This window comes from Ambystoma mexicanum, chromosome 7q (assembly GCF_040938575.1).
Source record: "Ambystoma mexicanum isolate Mex_15411 chromosome 7q, UKY_AmexF1_1, whole genome shotgun sequence".
Lineage (NCBI taxonomy): Eukaryota > Metazoa > Chordata > Amphibia > Caudata > Ambystomatidae > Ambystoma > Ambystoma mexicanum.
In genome coordinates, this window is record NC_090941.1 from 913266440 (window position 1) to 913287716 (window position 21277).

Below are 21277 nucleotides of genomic sequence, written 5' to 3' on the forward strand. Positions count from 1 at the left end.
CTTCCTTCTAGCTTGACTGCAGAGGGAGTAGCGTTCTCCACTCTGAATGGAACGTTGAACCTTGGCTCATCCCACTTCTTTCTCGTGTGGTTTCTCACCAGGACGTGTCTCCAGGAAAGATTGGTGGTAAACGTAGTCCTTGAATTGGGTCAGTTGTAGTTCTGTGCTGCCCAGCACCCTTTTTGTCGTCGCTGCAGCTGTCCTGAAATTACAGTAAGACAAGATGTCATGCAATTCAAATACTAAGATTTCTCGTATTGGCTGGGCACCACATCTAGCTCTAGCTCGGGGTGTCAGAGGAGTATGCATCCTTCTGCCTGTTGCTATTTTGTGCGGCATAAGATGATGGTCAGAACCAGGCTGGTTTCTGAGTGTGTACAGTGCCAATGGAAGGCAGTGTAGCCATTCCTTCTTTAGAGTAAGCTTCAACTTGGCTATCCTTTCCTTTAACAAGCCGATGAGCTTCTCACATATTCCATTACCTTGCGGGTGATACGCCGACGAGAACTTGTGCTTTATACCAAGCAGCAGGCTGATCTGCTCAAATACTACGTTAACAAAGTGAGGACCATTATCTGACCTCATGCCTTCACATACTCCCCACCTGGGAAATACCTCTCTAACCAGAAATTTGGCCACACAGGTAGAGTCTGGGTGTGTGCAAGGACCTGCTTCTATCCATCTAGAGAATGGACACACCACAACAATTAGGTACCTGTACCCGTTACATACTTGAATCATATCGACATGATTGACATGCATGTACTGAAAAGGTCCATTAGGCCTTGGGATGACTCCTCTAATTACTCTTAGTGTGTGCCCAGCCGTGAACTGTTGGCAGATTATACAGTTCATGATAAAAAAATGCAACGTGCTCTGCTAAGTTTGGTATGAACCAGTCTTCAGCGATTGTTGCTGCTAGATTTTCTTTTGTCATGTGTGCTGGATAATGCAATTGCTCCATTGCTATCTTCAATAGGGCTATAGGCATCATCGGTTTACCAGTGCTGTCTTGTTGCCACAAGCTTTCAGAGGGTTTTAAAGAACACCCTTGCCGCTTCCAGAGCTTTTTCTCCTCCTGTGGTGTTTCCCCTTGGAGTTCCAGTAACTGGGTTTGCCCCATGTTACTAAAACTGTCAGGTTCACTTCATGCAACAATCATTCTCTCATGCACATCAGTTGTTTCCACATCCATTACAACTTCGTCTTTGGTGGACACACGCTTGGCTTTTGTGTCTGCTGCTCGATTTCCACATGAGATAAAATCTGTCCCTTTCATGTGGGCAGCGCATTTTACGACGGACATGCCCACTGGGAGCTGTAGTGCCTTAATGAGCCTATCCAATAGGGCTGCGTGCTGCACTGCGTGCCATCCGCTCGGAGGTAGTTCCTCCTTTTCCAGTGCGCTAATCCTGCATGCACTGTTGATGTCACATAGGCGGAGTCACTGTACACCGTCACTTCCTTGTCTGCGTGATTCTCAATGGCGAGTATCAACGCCAATAATTCTGCAGCCTGTGCTGAATAATAAGATGGTAATCGTGTACTAATGAGTACTTGAAATTCTCTATTTGATGTGTGCTTCATCACAGCGGCACCTGTATTTCTTTGCCCATCATTTTGATTGATTCTCGAAGAACCGTCAATGAAGACAATTTCTCCTTCTGAAAATGCGTTTTCTTTCACTCTGGGAATCACATGATAGAATTCTTCATAATTTGCACAGTCATGGATCGGTTCTCTCAAACTAACTTAATTGATTGATTCGATATGATCACTTCATAAGCAGAAGCTCTCTGAGATGTCAATGTGTCCTTTGGTTTCTCTAGAATGGCAAATAGTGCGTGCTCAACAAACAACATCATTGAGCAACCCATCACAATGGTTGCAGCCTTCTCTATGGCGAACGCTGCTGCAGCTAAACTCTGTTCGCAAAGGAAATTACCTCTCATCACTGGGTCCAAATTCCCATTATAGTATGCCAGGGGCTTGTACCCCAATGTGGTTCTCTGTGTAAGTAATGCTGTCATAACACTGCCATTCATGTGTGAAACCAGGTAGAATTCCTCTGCATAATTGGGAATCCCTAAAACTGGTGCCATGCACATGGCTTTCTTGAGTTCACTGAAGCCTTCTTCCATGGTCTCAGACCATTCAATTTTTTCTTTCGTCCCCTGTGCCTTCTTCAGGGATTGTAACAAAGGCTTAGTGTATGAGCTGTAGTCGATGACCCATGCCCTGACATAATTGTAAAGTCCTAAAAAAACTCTGCATCTGTTTTATCGTGTGTGGCTTGGCTGTGTTCAATATGGTCTCAGCCCTTTCAGGGGTAACCCTTTTCCCCTCATGCAAGATCAGCTGGCCTATGTACAGCACTTCTTGCTGACAATATTTTAACTTTTCTTTGTCAACTTTATATCCTTTCTCAGCCAATATGGTCAATAGCTGAACAGAATCATGTCTGCATCTCTCCTCTGTTGGGCTGAAAATTAAGATGTCATCCACATATTGTAAGACAACACTCTCTAATGCAATATTGCTTAAGTCCATCTGCAGCACTCTGTTAAAAATTGAAGGAGACTCACAGTACCCCTGGGGTAACCTTGTGCTTTTCAGTCGCATCTTTCTGAATGTAAATGACGTCAGATCTTGTGAATCTTTGTGCAATGGGATTGAGAAAAATGCATTTTTCAAGTCAATCACCGTGAAATATTGAGCCTCAACAGGTATATTACATTGGATTGTGGCTGGGTTAGGGACTAGAGGGAACTCAGCCTCTACAATATCATTTATCGGGCGTAAATCTTGAATTAGTCTCCACGACCCTCCCTTTGATTTTTTAATTGGATAAACCACATTGTTGCATGACGACTCTGACATCACTAAGATGCCCTGCTCCATCATAGCAGAAATTGTCTTGAAAATCCCTTCATCTGCTTCCCTGGACATTTTGTCGTGCTTTTGGCAAAATTGCTCCTGGTTTCAATTGAATCCTTACTTCTCCGACTCCTTTCAATAAGCCTACATCATAGGGGCCTGTGGTTCACACTGAGACAGGTACCTGGCCATGTCGTCATCAAAATATTTGTGACGGTTCTGTGCCAGCAACATTCTCTAGGGCACCTCTATTTTGATCATCCTCACCCAAAAGATGAGATTTACCTCAACTGTTGTTTCCTAAACATCCTTTTGCTCGTCAAACAGATCATCATCAGTGACCTCAGTCAATCTGTACCCTTCCTCAATGGCGATTACTGTGCACCATTGTCTGCCTTCATTATTGCAACCATCGATCAACGTCATCTTTCCTCGCACTATGGCTGTGGAAATACTTGTCCCTTTTCCTCATGCATAGGTATTCTTGGTCTAAATAGAAACTCATCGGGGGTTCCCATAGTTTTTTCTGCGAGGCCTCTTAGCCCTGCCATTAGTATGCGTATCCCATACATGAATATTTCTGGTTCCAATGGGACAGCTCTCATAGCTGTTTGTCCCGCGTATGCTCTAATCATTTCGCATACGTTTAAACAATGCATTCCTGGAGTCGAACATACTATGCCCTTCTCTGTGAATGAGATTGTCATGTTTAACTTTGTCATTATTTCTCGGCCCAATATATTTACTGGGGTCTGCCTTGAATATAGCAATGGCACATTCATGTCACATTCTCCTATAGAGACTGGAAGTTCTTTTGTAAAAGGAACACGACTTGTTGCTCCTGTGAAGCCCTGAGTATTTATGGCATCGCCGGACAAGGAAAACTTGCCTTCACATATACACGAGCGTGTTGCACCCGTGTCTACTAGGAAGAAATATTCTTTATCCCCTATAACGACATCCACCCTTGGTTCATCATGAGGGTTTGGTGTCACTGATAGGATAGAACAATCAGGTTTCCTAGTGAGCTGTCCTAGTCCATATATAACCTTGCCCCATGCTGCATGAATGGACTTCTGCCATCACCAGTGTTGGCTCTCATTCCAAATTTCAATGCCTGTCCTGCACTTGTTGTCTGTGACAGTTGCATCGGCGACTGTTGAGACTGTCCTTGTGGAAAACTTATCAAGTTCTGAGGTTGCAAGGTTTGCTCTGCTCGTGGCATTTGCTGTAAAAACACAGGTGGAGTCACCATTCCTCTTCTGATTCCTTGGTCTGTTTGCACCATGTCTTGACTTCTGCATGTGCACGGTAGATGCCCTATTATCCCACACATCCAACATATTAGCAGTGGTCTTGCCCATTTGCCATATCTTGATTGCCAATTTGCATGTTTTGAAAACCTCCCTGATTATTTTGGAAACCTCCCTGATTACTCTGCCATCCTCTTCCTCGAAAGCCTCTCCCTCTGGGGTAGAACCCATTACTGCCCTTATTAACCTACTGTTGATTTTTAGCCTGCTGCATGTTTGATCCGTCTGTGCTAGTTATCATTGTCCCTTCAATGGCATATTATGACAATTTCTTCTGCACTACCTTTGCCTCTCTAGCTTTTCTTGTAGTCTCTTTCTTGCAATTCTTTTCTTGCAGAAGTCTGCAATAGTGAGCTATGGTCAATTGTATCTCAGACCATGGCTTGGTCTCGATTCCCACCAATTTCTTGAGCTGCTTTTGTACCTGATCTGGCAGCCGTTGGCATAATATGTGGTAAAACACGGGTATGGATTTCCCCCAAGATTCCCTCGTTTCCAACACCCAAGCATCTTGAAAATTCTGAATGTAAAGCAACGGATCGTCTGACTCTTTCATTTTGCGGGTCATTATAGCTCCCATCGTATCTGGGTATAGCAATCGTAATGCTTTACATACCGCGGCTCTGCAATTAAATGGAGCTCCATCGTGTGCTGTGTTAACTGTAGTCACGCCAGGGTAACCTGCACGTGTCCACACGTCGTCAGCTCGATCACCAAGTATGGCAATTAAAAGACCCTTAATATCCCCTATGGCAACGTGTTCCCTCCTGTCATTTTTTCCAGCTCATGTATCCATTTTCCGGCTCCCGATGTTAACATTGGAATCTTGTTTTTCAGATTATCTCGGTCGATGTGTGGCCATGGAATATACTGTGGCCCGTTCCTCCTTTTTTGAGCAACGGGAATTGTAATACATGGCACTCCTCTTCCTCCCTCATCATTTTTCTATCCACTGCAGGGGTGATAGTCCTGCATCGCTCTCTACCTGGCAATGTGCTTAGTCGGCTCACATAGAGTTGTCGAGACACCCCCCTCTGACCGTAAGATGTTCCTTCATGTCGGTCTGACTGTGTGGTTGACTCTGATGCCTTAGGTACAGACTCGCTAGAATCTGACCATCTTATCCCTTTTCCTCCGGAGAAGCGTTTTTCACATCTTCTCTCTTCTTCCTTTTCCTCATATTCCTCTCTTTCTGCGTCTGATATTGTCTATGCCCAACTCGTGTAACTCCTCTCATCTTCCTCGTTTCTGTTTAGTGTCAACCTATCTAGGGACAGTTCTCTATTTCTACTACTTCGGGAGGCATCCTCAGCGTCATAAAACTGAGTGCTCTCAAGGCGCTCATCCTCCCCTCTCCCTTGGGGTACTTGTTCTAGCCCTATTTCATCATATATTCTATTGATCGTCTCTCCGATGCTTCTGGTGTCGAAGTCATCTTCGATATTTGCCCTAGACATGCCTGGTACTGAATCGTACTCAGGAAATAATTCTTCTATCTTCTATGTCTTCCCACTATACTACTGGATCAAGTTTTTAACCTCTCTTTCCAGATATTCAAGATCGCATGCTCTCTGTCTTCGCTTACGTTGTCGTCATCGAACTCTCTGCGCTTCCTCGCTTCCTCTCTGATCTTATCTTCTTCCTGTTTCTTTGTATCTCTGCGTTCATTTGCCCTTCGTATTTCCTCATCTCTTCATCTTTTTATTCTCTTTTCCTTTAACTTTTTTCTTCTTCCTCTATTCTCCATTAATCCTGCCTATTCTGATCATTAGCTGCTCTTGGCTTATGATCACGTTTCTTTTCTTGCTCTTCGCGATACAGCTGTTCTCATCTCTGTCTATCTTTCTTCCTGATCCTTTCGTCTCTCAAACCTTTTTCCCTTTCTTTCTCTTTTCTTTGTGAATCGTCTGGCTCTCCTTTTGTCTCACATCCTCAATGCCTTTACCATCGAGTTTCAATAGAATCTGACCTCCCATCCATTCATTCTGTTTGAATGCCATCTCATCAGTTCTGTCCTCGTCTCCTTTCCATCTTTTTCCCTCTCTATTTGTATCTGGAGATGTACTTGCTTGCACTTGATCTCCTTTTTCTTTCTCGCGCCGCTCCTTTTCCCTCAGGACTTTGGGGGTGATATCTCTATCTCTGTCTTTGTCTGGGTTTTCGTCACTGCTTTGCGTAGGTGACTCATATGCCGGGTTGCTATTATCCCGTGGCTGCTGTAAGTTCTCTTAATGGATATAATCCTTCGTCTTTACTGGCTTCGCTTTTTGTTTCAGACGGGGCGGGTGGCGCGGAAGCTGTTTCACCCCCCTCTGTGCATATGTTAAGTATCCAATCTAACGGTGGCTCCTCCTCCTTATCCTCTTGGTACATCTTCCAAAGCTCTAAACTAGCTAGGCATTTGTCTAACTTTTTACCCATTATATGTGGCGTGCAAATATGTCGTCATGTATTGCAGGACTGCTTTAGATAGCGATCCACCCTGAGGCCATGGCATATAAACATTTTGTGGGCAGTTCCTTTGACCCATTCTGCACTGTACTTTTTCAGTTTAGGTGCATGTTTCGGCAACTGTTTGCACAAGTGTATTAGCGGTGTAATAGCTTCCATACTTAAAATTATTTATCTTCTCCTCACACAACACTTTGTAACGTTTTAAACAAAATCAACAATCGTCGCAAGCTCCAATCCCGTTTTTCCCAAAAATGTTTTTTTCCACAACCATCAATTCTAAATATCTTAGTTAAACAATCGCGTAATTTTCGCGCTATTTCTTCAAAAAATGTCTAATTTTTATATGATGTCAGAGGAAAAAGAAAAGAAAAAAAACATAAGACAGATGTGACAGACTAGACAGACTCCAGCCGGCTACATAGATCTCCTGCCCCTATGATTTACACAGACATGGAGTGTAAGACCATTCCTTTCAAAAAGGTCTTTAACCGTTTCCGTCTCCTATTGCCCTATCTTTTCAGGACTTTGAATGCAGGCTTTTTCTAACCACTATATTTAAAGCGTAGGTATTTAGGCGTATCCTCTCTCTGCTCAGGTATCCTCCCGGTATCCTCTCTCTTGCTCGGGTATCCTCCCGGTATCCTCTATGCTTTGCTCGGTCACCCTCGAGTCAATATTACCTTCCCCTTATATATATACATTCTATTCTACTTCTGACTTTATTTTTTGTCCCACCTCCCTCCGTTACCTTTCCTTACTTGTTTTAATGCATGCAACTTTTTGCCAAAGCATTTAGTCTTTTTCACTCACCGTTCGCATGTTTTTCCTCTCTGGGTCCTCGGGATCACCGCCTTCGTCACCGCCTCTCCTGCTTTTCTTCCGGAAGGCTGCTCGTAGAAGTGGGAACGGATTTGTGGGTAAAAACACGGGTTCCTTTAGACCTCAACTGCAAATTTTATAATTTACTCTAGCCACTATCTACAGGGAGCTTCTCGGTCTACTCTGCCAGATGGCGAAGGACTCGTGATATTGACAGTCAATGGGTGTCTTCTCTAATCAATAGCCGATAAACCATCCTCTCTCTGCTACCAAGTGTGCACTAGGACCCCAACCAGCCCATAAAGCCAGGGGTTGCCCAATAGCACTTTAAGATGAGTAGCAGCATCCGTGAGATGGATGGGGATGCAGATTAATACTCTTGCATCAAATCAATAATGACAACTCAATAGTTTGGCAAAGGGAGTCCGTTTAATGACAAGTACAAAAAACGGGGAGTTCATGAACATCAGCAATCACTCGATCTTCCTTCTCGCTTCACAACTCTAATGAACTTCATAAAAAACACATCTTTTATACGGAAAACTCGTCATCACTGACGTGTAATGCTTAAAATGTTGCATGCAATTCTATTGGTTATAGGAAAGTAACTTTAATATAGGTACTATATCTGTATATGGTAACAAAGTGAGGGGATTGGGTAAACAGTGTCAGATGAGGCATCTGAGCCCTTCCTTCAAAATGGCTGCTGTAGACATCACTAAGAGTACGATGTCTCATTTCTTCTAGTAACTATAGGACCCTAGATTACTTGGTCCACTATGATTAGGTTGGCATCAACCCCACTCATACTTTTCCACCAGGCTAGCAGCATGCAGAATAGCCGGCCAGGTGCAGGGAGCTTGTCCGCTCCCCCAGTCTCCTTCCAATTATTGCAACAATCAATCATCACTTCAGTGGTCATGTGTCAATTATTTCTTTGTATCTTGGCCTTGAGACTGCTCTTGGTCTGGAAAAGTGAAGGCGTCTGGGCATGGCACAATTCCATTCGTAGGTGTGAAAGTTTCATCCCTTCTGCTGGCTCGGTGATGTGATTCTGACACCGTGAAAGTTGTCTTAATTGGTGTATTTGATTTAATTTTGCCAGCCATCTGCCTCCTGTGGCTTATCTTGACCTTTCAGAATAGAATACTCTGTTCTTCTCTTCATTAAATGTATCTACTATTGGCCTACTTCAGCTGGTACGACTTTGGCTTCTTGGCATGACTTGTCTTCGTCTGAGTTTCTGTCTGTCCTTAATTCTCAATTTTCCTGCTGCAAAGCTCTCCTTGTGAGACCTTAAGTAATCTTTGGTCAGTTCTGCTCTTGTGCATAGTGGAAGTATACTTATATACAGTTCTTTTCTTGAGGTAGATATGTATAGGTGGTGCTTGCCACACTCTATTTTACTATTAAGCTTTAGCAAGCCTCATGATTTTCTTAGCTTCTTGCGGTTCCTTGCACCATGTACACGTGTAAGCTGGCTGAATATCTGCATCACGCTCATGGCACAAGCATCTAACATTTGACATCGTTATTTTGCTTTAAACTCAGGATGTCACTTATCCATGGTGTTTCGTCTCTTTTCATCATTCATAGGTCGTCATATCTTTTATATGTGAGTCAGTCCGGGTTCTTGTGACGTCACCATTCGTCTTCTTTTAGGACATTCTTGGCTTCTTTCGGTATTGCATTTTGATAATCGTCATTCTGTCTCACTTGTCGATATGGTTTTCTCAATGGGTCCCTTACTGTCCAAGGTTTCTTAGGTGCAGGTACTTCAATAGGTGCAGTCAGTCTAATAGATACTGGGCAGAACCCCGCTGTGGCTCTCTGCTGGTTTATTTGCTCATCATACGTCACATATTTCGGCATGAACATTCCTGGCACCTCGAAGTGGGCGGTGGGGTGCAAATCAATTTTGGGACCTCCTCTACAGCATTCAAGCAAAGAAATCCAGTGGTCATTTTATGTTTGCAGTGATGAGTCTTTAGTGATGAGTAATTGGACAGTGAAATGTGTATTAATGTCTATTTCCAAAAAAGTTCTCAATGATCTCCTGGCGGATGTTGCATCCTTTCCTTCCGTTATTATGTCATCCCTGTGGTGGCCTGTGATAATATGCATCATCAGCAGAGTCTGGGTAAACATTGCCGTCCACCGGAGACATGGGAACATTCCTCCTAATGTACATGTTGTGCAGCATTGCACCAACCCGAAAAATCTTCAGCATCTTCACAGGGCTGTACATGAGTGCCTCACCAGTTCAGTCAAAGTACGGAAATATTGCTGTAAGCAGTCCCTATGTACACCCCAACGGCAGCCCTTCCAATAGTTTTCCAGCACAGATTTTTATATGGATGTTCTTTTTCTTCGTTTTTGAATTTTTCTCTTATTTGGTTTGGGTTTTTCTTTGGGATACTTTATATTAATTTATTATAATTTATTATCATTTTGGGTTGTGATTCTTCTTCTTTTTTCAGACTTCTAAGATGGCTGCTTCGGATATTTTTTCATTCAGTGAAGAACAACTGGCCGAAGCAATTCGGGTGCCTTCCTTTTTCGATTCATTGATCCAGGCAGCGGGTGAGGAATCAAGTGGCGGTATCACTAGTGAGAGCCTATTTAAACTTAGGAAAAGAAAGTTTAGAACGGAAATGCACAGCCATTTACTTACCGAATATTTAAAGAAAAACATCATCCCGCAGGGACTATTGGTAAGGAATGAACCATGACTTTTCATTGATGACTTAGAGTACAAAACCACTTTTTCAGGTATAGGCACCAAATGTAGCAGGGATTGGATGCTATTAACTATAATACCGCCCTCAAAATAAGTATTGCAATTGGCAATGAAATGGACGAGGCGGAAGCAGCCTTTGCACTTGATACCACCATCTTGAACATAAAAGAAAAACTGGACCTTATTGATAAACATACGAAGGAATTTATCAAATTAACAACCACCAAAAAAATGGAAAAGCTTAAAAAGGATATTTCCGACTTTTCCAAAGAAAACGCTTATCCATATTTAAATCCAGATTATGTTGGCCCTGGGCAATAGCATGATACAACTTTGGCCAACCCCAAAGTGGCTCCTTCCCCAATCAAAATTTACGGGGTCAGAGAGGCCGCTCATGGACAGAGGCCAATATAGGGGGCGACGAGGAGGCCAAAATTGGCAATTTCAACAGTATCCTCCGATGCCCATGTATGCCCCCCCCAGGGTCCATATCCTGGGTTTCCTCCACCTAATCTCCCCTTTCCTCCCACCAATCTAGGGCCTCCGTCCATAGAAAATGTATTCGGGAGGAAGGTGTACCGGTGTTGAACATTTCTGACACTAATTTTTCAGCCGTCGACACCATTTCCAAATGCATACTTTCTACTCAGGAAACTGAAATCTTAGAAAAGGGTTTTTCATTCATTCCCATGAAAAATCCCACTCAGATGGACCTAGAAATAGAGCTTCGGAATTTTTTCCAAAAAGTTTGCCTAAAAGACTTTTTCGGTTCAAGTAATTCTGAGATAGTAGAAGAAGGCAATACTCCATTCCATTTGAAGGCCACATTTACACCGACTTGTCAAATGGTTTCTCCTGAAACTGTTATCTTTGAACGGTCAGTACTCCAAGATTTCCATTCCATCTTTGCCATTCCTATTGATGCCAAACATAATAGGTCATATAACTTCTCTAAGCGGGAATGGGAGTGTCCTAAAAAACTCGAAGAAGATCCCTCTATCATTATCAAGCAGGCCGATAAGGGGGGAGGGGTGGTTGTCTGTGACTCTACGTACTATGATTCCGAGGTGATGAGACAACTAAACAACACCTCTTTCTATTTGAAACTTAGAGGAGACACGACAGACAGTATACGGGACAAGATCCTTGCCCTGGCCACACAGGCACGTGATATTAACATTTTGAGCCCTAAAGAATCTCAATATCTAACTATTAAAGGCACAAGAGCTCTGCTCTTTTACATCCTTCCTAAAATCCATATAGATAGATTGAATCCACCAGGATGACCGATAGTGTCTTTATGCGGCTCTATTCTAGAGCCTTTGGGCAAGTATCTTGATTTCTTTCTCAAACCACTTACTGCCGACACTCCCACCTATTTGGCAGATACAACAGATGCCATCATTCATTTAGAGGGCTTACCCTTTAACACTGCTACCAACTTATTCATCACTCTAGACGTGGAGTCTCTATATTCCAACATTCCACAGTCAGAATCTCTTCCCATCATAAAATTCTTTTTGGACATGAGAAGCGACCCACAGCAGGTTCCTAGTGAATTCCTCATTTACCTTTTAGAAATTGCACTTACAAAGAACTATTTCCGGTTCAAGGAGGACTTCTTTTTACAAATTAAAGGTATCACCATGGGAGCCTCATTTGCTCCAAACTATGCCACGCTATTTATATGGGCTTTTGAGAAGGTTTCCATCTTTGATGAATCCGATCCTTACCTTCAATCTATTATCTTCTACCGTAGATACATAGAGAACATCATAATAATCTGGGACAGAACTTTGGGTAACTATGAAACTTTCCTTAAATGGATGAATTCGTTGAATGACCATCTTCGCTTCACCATGACTGTTGACAATATGTCAATACTCTTTCTGGACCTCCTGTTGAAGGCTAAAGATGGGGCCATTGCAGTGGATTTATATCGTAAGCATACGGACAGAAATACCATCCTTCACTTTGAAAGTTTCCACCCCCAATCTCTAAGAGTCAGCATTTCCTACGGCCAATTTATAAGGGCAAGGCGTAATTGTACCGATAAAAAAAAGACTTTGCCAAACAGGCCGATATTATTGAAAGCAGACTTGTGGATCGAGGATATCCACATCATGTATTGCGTCAATCTCGCAAGAGGGCACGCCATCAGGATCGAGAGATTCTTTTAGCTAAGAACACTTGTGATAAATCTAACCAGTCTAGGATGGTCTGTGCAATGACTTATAATACCCATCACTTAGCTATTAAGAAAGCAATCAGCAAGCATTGGCATCTTTTAGAGTTGAACCATTCAGACCTGGCCCTTCCCATGTTTGCTTTTAGAAAGGGTAAAAACCTCAAGAGCTGGCTTTCAAAGGCCGACAGTTCCTCGTTTCCAACAGGACCTAGAACCATCACTGAGATGTGGGGTATAAACAAAGTGCATGGCCATTTTCCATGTGAGTATTGTTGCCACTGTGGGTCAACCACAGCCACTACCACTGTGAATATTAACAAAATGGTATGGAACCTTTGGACCATACAACATGTAATTCCCAGAATGTCATATATGCGATTAGATGCCCCTGTGATAAGACCTATATTGGCAAGACATCTAGACCTGTGAAACATAGAATTTCCAAACACAAGTCTAGGATTCGCACAGGCAACCTTGCATCTCCCCTTGCACTCCATTTCTTAGAATATCATCATGACTGTGATGATTTACGCTGGTGGGCCGTAGACCAAGTAAGAGGCTTTGATTCCCACACCTCTGCCAATATACTGTCCATTCAAGAAAACTGGTGGATCTATAACACCCAAAGTCACATAGTAGGTCTGAACTCACAGGAAGAGTGGGCTGCCATCACCCCTATATTTGCTCAAACTTAGAAGAATTGCTTCTGTAGTCTAGACCATTTTGACCCCAATTTCTTTTTTATTATAAAGCCATTGTGCTTTATTTCACTTTCATTTCACCTATCTATTGTTTTTGCCTTTGTTCCCTGCTTTTTCTGGCTTTACTATTTGCTCGGACTAGATACACTTTTTATTTGGAATAGTTCCATCGTTCCAGTAATTTGCAAATATGATATTTTATATAATGGTTTCCATTTTTATGCAATTTTAGTTTCTCTTTCTTTCCTTTTGTATAATTTGAATTGTCTACATTTGCAGACACATGATGATTCTGCGGGTTCGGGCGCTTATTATTCATTCATTACTTGTGATCGCCCCTTCTTTACGCGTCGGGTTCAATCTTCTATGGTCTGTGGTCCCGTCTGTGCACCTCGAGTGGGCGACGCAATCATTTTATTCTACTCTGTTTAATTCGTTCAATTTGGGCTGTGACCTAAGATTATGCAGCACTAGACATGTTTTTTATTAAAGCCAGCTGGTGATTTGCTGTGCCCGGCATCGGTGTGTCTCGCGCTGGTAAACACTGTATTTGATCCGTTTTCCAAGTCTTGAATGCTGTTTTTATTTTGGGCTATTAGCCAAAAGCACTGCATTAGAGCACACATGGGGAGAAATGGCATATGAGGAGGTGTATAAAGCTTCTAGGTGTTGTTTGGTTATTTGTTCACCCATTGACTACCCATGGCCATGCTAATCCCTATTGCATTCCCACACAGTTCCTGCCCCTCGCCGCCCAATCACTTCCTCATTGGAACTCTTTAAGCTCACTTTTATCAATCCATACCAGCAATCTTTGCACTTGAAGTGCCTGCCAGTGTCAAAGCTGTCTTCTGAAAGTTAATTACTTAATTGGAGCTACATACAGGCTACTGGTGTAATAAAAATGTCTTGACAGGTCTTCCTTCAGCCACTCGATTTATAAGCACTATACGCCTGGCCTTCATTGAAGTCATATTAAAAACAAGCATTGGCAAAGCCAACAGTTTTGGCTTGTGTATACGTATTGGGCATTTGCATGCCATTAGATGTAAAGGTACTCACGCCATTTTCTCACCTGCTACCATCAATGGGCAGTTAATACCCCTGTGGCAGTGCTTGGCAAATGCCTTTCCCATGCCTCCAAAAAAAGTCCAAACTGTTGGCATTGCCCACCCTTGACTGCCCATGGCCATGTTAATCCTTATGGCTATTCCCATCTCGTTCATGACCCCCCCACAGACTGAAACACAGCCTCATGGGAACCGCTTGAGCTCGCTATACTCAAGCCTTGCCATCAAACTTTGCACTCAAAGTGACTGAAAGTGTTTTTTCAAAGAATTCTTCCGAAAGATAATGGGCCTCATTAAAAACTTGCCGGTCCGGAAACAAAGGTGCCGGTAAGCTTACCAGCAAACTACGAGTCTGAGGGCAGGTTGCCTTGCCGCCCGCCAGGTCTTTCCAGGCGGTTGGAACGGCACCTGCCTGCAGACTTTAACAACGGTGCCGGTGCTTCAGTGGTCCCCATTCCCATTGAGTCCTATCAAATGGGAATGGGGACTTACAATTACCAGCGTCTGACTTCAGGGAACGCCGGGGTTGTGATACCCCAGTGTTTCCGGCAAGTCAGGCACTGTTAAATCATTCTGGTTCCGGCGGCTACCTGCCGGTTTTACCAGCACGGTTACCGCCGGACTCATAATGAGGCCCAATGACTTTATTGGAGCTGTAAATGTGTGCTATGTGTGTAATACACATGTCTTAACTAGGTCCGCCTTCAGCCACTCGATTTATGAGCACTATGCATGTCCTTCACTGAAGTCCTGTTATATAATAGTGTATAACTATTAGGCATTTGCCAGGGACTGCTATTAGATGCCCAGGTACCATTTTGCACCTGCTACCCTCAATGGCCAGTTAATACCACTATGACAGTGCCTTTCCAATGCCTACACAAAATCCCAAACCGTTGGCATTGTCAATGTTTGTTATAAATATGCCTTGCTTGGCAAAGCTCATTTATCCTTGAACGTGTTTTGGCCTGTTTACACTCCTTGTCAAACAAAGGATTTTTGGTTTTGGGGAATTTTTGTGGACTTGCTCCACAGAATTGCTGAAACCATTGTTACAGAAGAGAAAGACAGAGGGAATGGGGGTTCCAAACTGAGAATATCTGGTTGGCATTTCAAGCAGCAAAGCCACAGAATTAAAGTGCCAAATCACTCCAATATATTTTTCAAAACTCATCTACCCTCATCCACCACCCTACCCCCACTCTCTCTAACCATCACTCTCTCTACCCCAACCCACCTGGTCCACCCCCACTCTCTCGACCCTCACGCACCCACCTTACCCCACTGTCTCCATTCCTACCCACACCCCCACTCACTCTACACCCCCGCCCCCTCTACCCCAACCACCCACTCTACACCCACCTTCTCACCCTACCACCATTCTCTCTACCAATACCCACCAACCCCACACCCATGACGTATGTTGGTTAGGTTTTGTTAGGGCCATTTGGAGCTACTTTCGACGAGTCCTCCCGAGGCTGCTTTGTTCATATGTTTTGCCCCCAATCTCCCACCCACTCCACCCCACTCTCTCTACCCCCACCCTCTCACCAGCACCCACCCACCTTACCCCAACGACTCCCCACCCCGACTACCCTCACCCACCGCCCATTTTCTCTACCCCCACCTACCACCACTATTTCTTCCTCCACCCACTCTCCCGCCACCCACCCATGCAACTCACACTCTCTCTATTCCCACCCAGCCTACCCCCACTCTCTCTACCCACCCTCCCTACCCCCACTCACCTTCTCTACAACCACCTACCCTATACCCCTCTATCTGTACCTCTCTACACCATCCACCCTGCCAATACTGTCTCTACATCCACTCACCCTATGCTCTCTCTAACCCCGCCCACCAACACTATCCCCACACTCTCTACCCCACCCACACTACCCCCACGCTCTCTACTCCCAACCCACTCTACCCAACTCTCTTTATCCCCACCCACACAACTCTCAACAAAACACCCAGCCACCCCACCCCCACTATCTACCCCTCTCGTCCTCCCTCTCACACCCTCCCGTTTTCTCTTACCCTCGCACACTTTCTCACTCATACCTCCACTTGCTCATCATGGATGGCACCCTCTCTGAAGGGTGCCCTCCCTTTCTCTATTCCCCTTCTCATTCACTTGCACACCTGCATCCCTGCTCACATCATCCATTGAAACTGTGCGTTCTCCGCCTTGCACTCTGGTGCCTATGAATGCAAAATGCCAAGAACAGAAGTAAATGACGAAGTTAGTGACTTTGCCAATACTTTTTTTAAATCTATTCATAAGTACCGCAAGTTTGGATTGAACATTTAGAAAAGTACGTGCATATGTGATCAGTGCTTTCCAAATCTCGCAGGTAACCAGGCCGAAAAGGGCATATTAAAATGTATCATTTTTATAACACCTACCACAAATTAAAGAAAGGCCATTTTAACTCCAGAAGGTCGTTTCTACATCAGATTTGGAAAGGAATTAAGGTTATGCACAGATCGCCACCGCTGATGCACTGGTAGTAATGCAAAAAGCACTATATAATTGGCTACTACAAAACAATTAGGCCTGTCAATTAATTTTATTCTGGCCCAATTTTAGACATACCAGCCGCGCTCCTTATAAAAACCCACTTGCTGCAAGCTCCTAAAAATTAGGGGGTTCTATAAAGTGTGATGATAGCTGGGAAGAAACATCACACTGTGTGAGGGGGGCAACGTAATAGGATACCATAATAAGCATACATTGGGAGAGAATAGTCTAAGCAAACTACCCAGAGTATGGGGATTTCGTAGAAAACGTGGCCCAATACACAACCCAAGAGGGGCAGGGATTGCTGGTGTGCAGTCCCTATCACAAATCAAAACTGGGTCTAGACCTTGTCCAACACAAACCCAGCTGAGCAAGAAGTTCATGGGATGAGAGATACATATTCAAACAGGAAACTGAACTCGTTCGACACACATCGCAACTGACTGGGTTGCCCAAAGTGCACGACACAAATCCAGACACCAGCGAGCTCGTGACGGATGATACACATGTACATAGAAAGGTGGCTTTCGGTCGCAATTTAGAAAGAAATATAGATGGAAACACCATCAGTAAGCCTTTCCGTGATGCGTAGGTTACATTTCTCAATGGGGGTATTAGAATAAGAAGGATTTATTTGGGGGTGGCCTAGGATGCATCCTTTTCTGCAGCGCTCCTTCACTTATCCGTTCTTCATGTCCACCTCCAGCGCCATAAGCTAACAAGTGGCCCCACTATGCTCTCCCAACTTGGGGATACGAGAATCCCAACTTTCAGTACTCTACGTGTTTTGAGCTAACCGGATGGTCGGGTTGTATTATCTAATTCTGTTAGAAAGTGTTTCAAGTTACGTTCAATTCTAGGCTACTGATGCCTGCGTAAACATTGGATCACCCAAACCAGGGCCTTCAATTGACCCAAACCATTCAATTTTAGAAATATTAAATAAAAAGAAGCACTTCAAATTCAATCAATTGGTTTTCAAATTATAATTAGGAAGACAAATGTCATGAAGAAAAATGACAACCAAAAACAGGTGACAATATACATGCACAAAGATTTTTGAATGGGCTCCATACAACTATATTGTACACAATTCTAGACACAATTCTTCAAAATGTGCATATTCATTCACATCAACTAGGCTCCTATACTGGTGTCATAACTGCCAATGCGTTTCGGATAATAGATCCTTCTTCAGGGCCTTAGAGCCTAATATTTCCCATTCACGTCCAACTTGTATGTCTGGATGTGTACCTGAAAGGTAACGCACAGAGACAGTGCTTCAGACAGAGTTGTGACAAATGTATCGATAATGGTATGTACTAGTAATACAGGAGGACTGACCTTAAGTCTTCCTTGTCAAATCATGGGTTCCACGTTGACTGCATTTCATCCCCATACAGTGTGAGTAAAAGTGTATGCTTTCACTGCTCTGGGAAAGACCGCTCAGGCACTGGATTTTCAAATCATGGAATGGCTGCTGGGATTGTGTTCTTGCGGAGTCTCGCTGGACGACGTGTGCCCGCAGCGATAACGACTTCCTAGCATGTTCAAGTGTCTTGATCTGTGGGTCTAAAGTAAGAGGGAGCTTAATCGACTTAGGGCGTTAAGGATATCTAGTAGGTCTAAAAGCGGAGGGTGTCAGTGATATTTAGTGTACCTCCAGCGCCTTGCCATAACTGTAGAAGAAGCGATGGATGTTTTATCACGAACATGGTAGCTCAACCTCCTGATGTATACTTGGGTAGCACTTGGTTATCAGCCATCTTCACACAGGATGTCTTAATCCTCTGAATACAGCATCAAGATAAAAACAAGATGGTTGCCCTCTACCAGTCATGAGAAGGGAGGCATGAGTCTCAAAAACAGATCACTGCACGGTCAAAGGTCACACAGACGCATGACATGTGACAGTACTCCTGATAGGGAGAAAATACGTTAAACAAGCCATTATTGGTTTACATCCACGTTGGTAATTGTATGCCACAGCATTTCCAGTTGTCATGCCAACCACAAAGACTGCTTCTTGGACCCCTTTCTTCTTGTAGCAATGTTTTGGCGATTTATCCGATCGGGCAACATCCAAGACATACTGTAGTAAATGGTAGGATCAAAGGCAGCAGAGAGGTTGAGGAGTAGCAACACACCACACTATGCCCATCTCCTTAATTTCTTTAAGCAGCACCAAAGAACTAAAAACTCAAAAACAGCACTTCCCAGGAACCCAAGGCAGGAAAGAACTGAAAGAAAAATGCTAGTCCACTAATCAAGACTCCTTCAGACCCTTGAAATACACATGCATCTCCTGAGTCCTCTTTTCTTTGTGCCCTGAAACAGCATCAATTAAGTTGTCTTTCTTTCCTTCTTAATTAATAGTCTGTGCTGATTGCAAATGTGTATAGCTTGCTTCTGGCATAAGCACTTCCATAATTAGGTTCTGGGCGCTGTGCACCTCTCTCCGCTTTTACCTCCTGCATGTTTAATCTGATTTCTCTACCTGTGCTTTTTTTTGGGTGCAACTGTGCATGTACGGAGGCCTCAGTGCCACATCATTCCCCAGTTGCATGCAGCAGTGTCGTCTTCAGGCCAGCCATTGCACATGTTATGATGTGACAGCGTACTTGTCTGTTTGAATCCTGCATCTTTGCCCAGTGGCTTTCTGGGACGATTAATTCATTGTTGACAATGAGATTGATGCAATGATTCAAAACCAGACAGAGCACTCTCTTTTTTTCTTTGTTTTTATATTAGGTACTTGGGTTATTATTTGTGTACACAGAGCGGGGAAACAGCCACTCCATATTGTTCCTCTCAGGCTGGATGGAGTTCCCTTACCTAAAGATAATGTCCTAAAGATTATTCATACATCAGTCAATCAATCAGTACATAGAGCTGTTTATGAGACCATACTAATGATCTCTTCAGATAAAAGGACTTTCATTCACCACAATTTGCATTCTGCAGGTTCTATCTCACAAGAGGACCAGGAGCTAAGAAGGGCCGCCAAGTCAAATATTCCCTGCAGAATTTGTTTACAGACCCCCCCACCCTCCACCACACTGCATATAGAGGCAATTTCAATGATTTCCTTCCCCCAATTAGGAGTAGCACTGGAGTTGGGGAGTTGGCTTCCTCCGCAGATGAAGAAGAGAAACCTGTTCACCCATAAGCACCACCTGCATTGAGGGTAAAACACTGAAGAAAATGTAGCACATGGAAGGGGATAGATCTTCTTTCAGGGTGGCTAATGAGAAGAAAGTTGGTGCAGCATTAATCTGCATTCTAGATCCTCTGGGCCAGAGAAAGCACACAAGTGCTCTAAGAGGAAGCACAAATGAAACATTTGCCACCGGGGAATCCTCTGCTTGTGAGCTCTCTGATTACTCGTCCTCTGACAATGATCTCACCACTGTCAATATGGATGGGATATCTACCTAGAGATACCGAAGATGCCCGTTTGTCTGCTGTGTTGAGGAGACCCTGCTTACCAAGATAGGATCTTACACAATAAGGGGGATTCTTATTTCATCCCCATGACTTTGCGTTCCCTAACTCTTAGGAGTGGTATCCCCCTGACCATGCTTTAATTAGTCTATGGATCCATAATGGAATTGATAAGCAGGCATGCAATGAGCTGGTGGCTGAATGCCTAAGCCGGGCTATTCCAAATAAATGGTGGCCACCTCATAGTTAGACCCTGAAATGTTGACGTTTCTGCAAACTTCTATCAAAGTACCTAGAAAAGGTATTTACAATGCCTAAAAGGCATGTCAAGACAAGCTGCTGGATGTCCTCCACCCACTTACAAAAATCATTGAGGCTTATGAGATTGCTAGAACAGACCAGGTCCCTCTTGATCCTGAGATAGTCAGGCTTTGATTTCAACGAGCCATATGCTTGTGGGAAATACCAATGCAGCTATAGCCACCACGTCGCACGTGTTTGTTCATCAAGCTTACTCAACATTCCATGAGAACAACGAGTAGGACCCAGGCTAAGGTTGGCCCAAAATATATATTGATGGGTCTAAGCTTGCACCAGTAAGGGTCCCCACTTTATACAACCAACAGCTCACCAACAAGGGGCCCAGTATTATTCTATCTTCTACCAGCAAGAAAGGAGGGGCAAGAAGGGGGCTGCAGATCTGCATCTGTTCCTTAAAGAAGGGAGATGTAATCTACTTAGCCAGGTTTATACACCTGCTCCTTTGGTCATCCCTGCTCAATAATCTGCTGAGGCTCAAACACTTCTGTTACAGGAAGCAAAGGGACAGTAAGCCCCCTCCCCTCTTCCCCAATATTACTCCACTCTAGCGTGGTTATGACTGTTAAAATGTTATATGTGTATTCTTTCACACCAACATAAAATATGTGTTATTATGGTTTTTAAAGTGTATTACATGCATGTAGGGCTGGACGAAATTGCGAAATTTCGTTCTGCCACCTGCAGAAGCGAAATCTGCACGATTTCAATCTGTTTTGCTGCAATCTGCCGTTCCGCCACCCCTGTGTGTCGAAAAGAGCAGCGCTAAGTTTCTCTTGACTTCTCCCAAACCGAAACGAGCCATGCAAAGTTTCTTGTGCCGCTGTCT